The following is a 6271-nucleotide window of genomic DNA, read 5'->3' as shown; positions in this document are numbered from 1 at the left end:
GCCCTCTTCCACATAACAGAATCGTTTTACTGTTCATGGAAAGTTGTTCACGCATATTCCAGTTTTCGAATAGCGACCTCTACTACTTTATTTACTGCTGTGGGTCATGTTCTATTCTGTCTCGTCGAGAGTTTGAAGGTAATATAATTGCGGTGTTCGAAGTTGACTGCTTCACTAATATTATATAAATTTCTATCCACTTTCTACTACATTAGTGAATAAAGTTTTATGAATGCAGATCTCGCAACAGCAGCGTGAGTGACATTTTTAACAAATCATGAGTTGAAAAATTGTGCTCGTTTTCATTAGTGTTGTTGAACATTTTATCCACAGAAGAGAATGAAGGAATTGTAAGAAACTGGAATCTTGGAATTATATGTATTGACAGCAGTAAACATTTCAATTGAGTCACATAAATACAAATACATAAGGAAAAGCAAAGCAAACTAAACAAAATAAGAACAAATAAAAAAGGAAAAGAAAGCTTTTGAAGAATATAACCTTGATGACGTCACAGTCTACCTATTGTGATCCATTTCCTGGAAAGTTGATGGGTTTATTCTGCAAAAGTTAGTATTTTCATAAAATTCATATCTGGAATAAGCATATGAATCGCAAAGATGTTGAAATGGGGGAGGGTGAGCTAGGGTGGGGGAGGATATGTGGTGGTGGGGTGGTGTGAGGTTCTTTTAGTAATGTGGAATATTGTTATCTTCTCTGTTAGTGTTACGTGAATATTCCGTCAATGATAGCAGCACTATTGTTATCAATCTTAGTCTGCAATTGGAAAATAAAGTGTAGAACCAGGGCAATGCAGACGGTTACATCAAAACTATGGTTATGCGTGATCACGACGTCGGTAAATCTAGTCCAGGACAGGGGTAGGTACAAGATTTAAGAAAAGGAGAGGTGGTCCTTTTAAACTGAATCCCATGTATGGTGGTGGTATGGAGGAGGGGGGGGGGTGTTTGAGGACGTGAAATGGTGCGTTCATAGACTATAAATTAAGTGTTTAAATTGGTCTACACGCAAGGTTGTGCTTATAAATACTATTACATTATTTGGGGGGGGGGGGGTGTCGAAACTAGGAGGTGATGCAGTACCCCACACCCTCTTGATCGGCGCTTGTAAGTATTACTATTTAAATTCCATGAGAAGGACAGATACTACATATTCAATTTCCATTCCAAGAACACTCATAAACAATGCAGCGCCCCCCTTATACTCCAGTCGCAACAAAACGACCATTCATTTGCCCTGTAGCTGATACAGTTACGTGATTGTATAATTTTTGCATTCAAACTTTTAAATAAGTACACATTTTAAATATCTTTGCGAGATTGATTCATCGACTGGGTACAAATCACATTCTTTTTTACTATTTTTTTTGTTGTTGTTGCAAAGATATCCCAAACAGTATTGGCATTTCATGAAGAGGCAGAGAAAAAATAAAAATACCTAGCTGGCCGAATGACGTATATAACGGCCTGGTTCCATTGAGTTAGAATGAAAGTAGGACGCATGTACATTCTTACATACATACATCATAGATATGTCACAGCGCGGATAAATCTTACTGCTATATCATGACGTCATCAGCCTATTAACCTTACTGGAATTCAATTGCCAACGATTCCGCCGGAGCTTTACGAACCTGTTGTTTAAGAATACAATAATAGTCACACACGATCAACGAATTAAGCATCTATGTAAACACGAAGGTGTGCAGTTTTACGGTTTAATGATGTTACCAGAAAAATTCCTCATTTATTTAAAGAAAATGGATTGACTAGTTTATCAACAGATGACATAACATTCTCTCTAACCTGTTTGTTTGTTCTTAAATACCTGAGATACCAATCTTATTAATCCACTTATCATACGGTCGTAAAATCGGCTTGAAATTATGATGACAATATAATCTATTGTCTTAGTATATTAATATATATATATTTGCAGGTGTGATATAACACAATAATATTACTATCCGCTTTGTCTACACGGTGTATAAATATAATTCAGTTTGAGAGGAACCTGTCCTACAGTAGTCTCCCTAAAATATAGTTCTCGATCATTAAACAGGGAAACTGTCTTCAAAACCATATACAGAGAATAGTGTATGGTCGTTACTGTAGCTAGGTCACGCATAATTATATCCAAGGAATATAGGCCTACTTCACATTACATAAACCATACAGGATGCAGGAGTGGGCTACACGGCTTCTACGTACATTGTGTGGCACGTGCATGCATATATCATGATCGTCTTCAATCAAGAGTTTTTTTGTTTTGTTTATTACGTGGGCGTAAGTGGGTCATCCTTCGACGCTCACCTCCCTACGATCAAGCAACGGCATTAGTGCTGCATATATATCGAATATGACGCAATGTATGTATGTATGTATGTATATGTATGTATGTATATGTGATCATCCCGCAAGCAGGAACTCGCGAAAGAAGCCATGGAGGCTTATAGACTCGCAAGCTGACCGAAGCCAATCTCTCGGCACACATCCATTTAACGTCCATGTCGCGAAGTTGTTATTGAACAACACCCTTGCCAGACGACACACATTGCTGTCGGCGGGGAATCGAACCGGGGATCTCATGACTGGGAGACGCCGGCGTTAACCACTAGGCTATACACTCCGCCCTGTAATGTAATCCGCCCTAATGTAATCAGGGAGTGGTCTAAGCTCTGATCCATTTAATAACCCATAGTATTACGTGTCGTCATGGGGAGGAGGAGTCTAAAATTAAGAAAGGTAACATAGAATGAAGGGTGCTCTCATATTTTCAACTTTTGAAACAAAGTTGAAGAATTTTCAACTGTTTAGGTCGTACAATATACACATATTTTGTAATATTCTGTCTGTCATTAGGGCGGGGGGGGGGGGGTGGGGCAATGAACCTATTGATATTATTCTAGGGGTTAGAATGTATGTATTAGGAGTATACATTGTAACGCCCTTTGTCTATATTAAGTATAATATACCCATTATTGTATGATGTTTTGTAGTCTGGTACAGTTGTATCATATATAGCATAGCATTTATATATATATATATATATATATATATATATATATATATATATATATATTTATATATATATATATATATATATATATATATATATATATATATATATATATATTTATATATATATATATATATATATATATATATATATATATATATATATATATTTATATTTATATATATATTAACTTTTTAGATATTTTTGCATTTACTATTTTTAAATAGTACCGTACAAAATACAATAGTAGTCAAGGGAATCATTATTACTGCAGTAGACATAAGACGCATCGTCACCACACGGTCACGGTCCAAATATAAGATGGCTGGGCCTGAAAGTGTATCACCATAAGTTTTCGTCTCAAGGCGTCTATAATGGGGGTACTTCGTTTAATGATCTATATTCAGTATAACGTTTAGTACAAAGAATAAAAAAAATGAATATCATAAATGTTACTGCCAGACAAATACTTTCAACACGATCACAGCGAGATCTGTTCGTATATTTTTGTACCCTGAATATTGCTATTAGCTTTGCGATAAAATTTCAACACAAAAGTCCATTTAACGACATCGTGAATTTCCCAAAAGGATTGGTTTAGTCAAGTTTTTAATCGCTCGTCATTGATAACTTTTGTTTTAGAGCAGATTCAGCTGTTTAGGAATGACAGAATGTTTCAAATGGTAGCAAAATATCCATCTTGTTTTGGAAAACCAGTGACAAACACTGACTATTTAGGAATAGCAAAATCAATATATTAAAGGAGACTGTTTTGACCGTGCTAGAACTTTGTTAGGGTGTCCTTAGTGTTCTTAATTCTCAGACAAGATTAACATAAATTAGCCCTTGAGCTTGTGAATATGAAAGCACCGTTAATGAGGTTACCATACAGAAGGGTGGACTTAGGCGAGAGGTGAACTGGACGCTTGCGGGGGAGTGTGTGTGTGTGTGGGGGGGGGGGGGGGTTAGGCGTGGAGCGCAGGAGATATACTATTTATGTAACCTTGACTGCAAGTAGAACAGAATTAATATACGTAAATTTGAACATAAGTAACAATGTTATTACTTCCGTTGTGTATGGAAGCACAACAATTACTAGTTCATTTCAATATTAACATTTGTTGGTTAATAAACATATAGGCCTACACCGACATGCATACTTGTAGCATAGTAGGCTACCTCTCATGCGTACACGCACGTATCAGTTAGGTGTCCCACCACTTCCATGCCTAAGCATATACGGGTGCATTTTCATGCATATGCATGTACGTTTAACTAGAGTTCTTTTATACTGATCTATATAAAGGAACTCTATGTTTAACTGAAGTCCAGCGACCTCTATGCATAGTAAATACGTTTAACTTTACAATGATGTAATTTCCTGACATGTATATATGTAAAACTAAATGGTAGAGTAGTTTTCATGTATATAATCACGTATAACTATACGATAGATAAGTTTTAATGCATACATACATGTACATCATAGTAAATTAATTAAGATGGTTAAGATGAATACAGTTTAGTATCGCAGGTTTCCCTGTTGAAAGGCCTAACATCAAGTTTATTCTTGTCCGGCTGTATTGTGACATTTTTTCGAATAGTCAATTAAAGAGCGCCATCTACTTCATCAAATAGACCAAAATCGTTCATATAGGCTATGTTCAGTGAATAAACTTAGATGACTAAGAATGCATTGGTGTATAACATCAAACTTTAGTCGATACTTAAACTTGTCCATGGAACCAGGTATAGCTCTATGTTTTTGACACATCTGAAAGTTTTCATTACGTGTGGTGACTAATGGCGGCAACCATCAAAGTAACCAGTTTGTTTTGTACCGTAGTTGTAACAGTATGAATATTAAAGACTCACGCTAACTTGAAAACCACAGTTAATGTTTGCAGATCGTGTCATTTTATCAAACGCAAGTCACGTGATCATTTTTGTTATTTCATTTGCACGTCCAAAATATTTGCCTCATAGTGTTCTCAATTTGTAAAGCAAAATGTTTAGAATATATTTACTGAATTATTAGAGTAGGACATTATATCGAATATATTTCTATTTCATTTTATTTCTATTTCTAAAGTGATTAAAACGCTGGATACATGAGTGGGTCAAACCTAGCAAGAAAAATGCGGATAGGGACTTCAGGGAATGTATTGTGCCACCGGAGAAAAGTGTCCTTTCCCTAAATACTTCCCCCACTCCCCCATTCCCCACTCCCACTCCCACCCCTTCCTCGAGGAAAAGGTCCTCGAAGAAACAAAAGTTGTGACATTGACTAAAGCAATAATCAAGACGGACAAGTTCATGGGAAAGAAAATAGAAAGGAAGATTATCAAAGTTGCCGTAACTGAAATCCACTTTCGGCAACCCTCGAATCTGAGAGACATACATGTGTACACAAGAACCACTTCCCTTGTTTTCACATTTCCAATATACAATGCATGGATGTTAATGTTATAACATGGCACTGACCAGTATATTATGTGTAAATCGGTTATGGGAAGGGGAGGGGGCGGTTATGAGATGTGTCGGAAACAGGGTAGGGGTGGTAGAATAGGTTAGGGCAAGATATGGGTGCAAGACTATGCAAACATTACTTTTGAAGCCAAGAATGTTTTTCAAATCGGGATATTATCAACAAATAAGTGACCGTAATTCAGTCCATAAGAAAGGCCAAGTCCCTATATATAGGAAGGAGTCGCTTCATGGAAAACTTTTCGATTATTGTATTCAAAATATATTCAATTGTTAACATGAAGGAATAAAGAAAATTAAAGAGGATAAAAAAAACGTATGTTTCACCCAATCATGCATTCCTCTGTTCCTAAGAGCGGTTTTTCCCTATCGCTCTTAATTCCGTGGGATATCACTTTAAAAAGGGCTCTAATATTTACATCTCAACGGGTTACCTAGTTCAAACACGGCAGAGGTATTTTAGCGGTGGTTTTCACGGCTAGATATTTAAGTCTGGTGACAAAACGATACTTATGGCAACAAGTTTAGGAGGATTTCTCGACGGGGGTGTTCCCGTCCACGAAGGAAACAACAAAGCATTTCGCACCACAGGGAGGTGATGTTGAGGGTGGTGCGGCATTCACCTTTAAACGAAGTCAAGGGGTCGAACGTCAAGCCACTAAGTTGACTTAGGGATTCTCTCGACGTAGGTGTAAAGCCATATTCATGTATATGTGTCGGTGGCAATCACAGAAGCGAAGGAAAA

Source organism: Apostichopus japonicus, chromosome 23 (genome assembly GCF_037975245.1).
Source record: "Apostichopus japonicus isolate 1M-3 chromosome 23, ASM3797524v1, whole genome shotgun sequence".
In the NCBI taxonomy this organism is placed as follows: Eukaryota; Metazoa; Echinodermata; class Holothuroidea; order Aspidochirotida; family Stichopodidae; genus Apostichopus; species Apostichopus japonicus.
Note: the sequence above shows the minus strand (reverse complement) of the source record.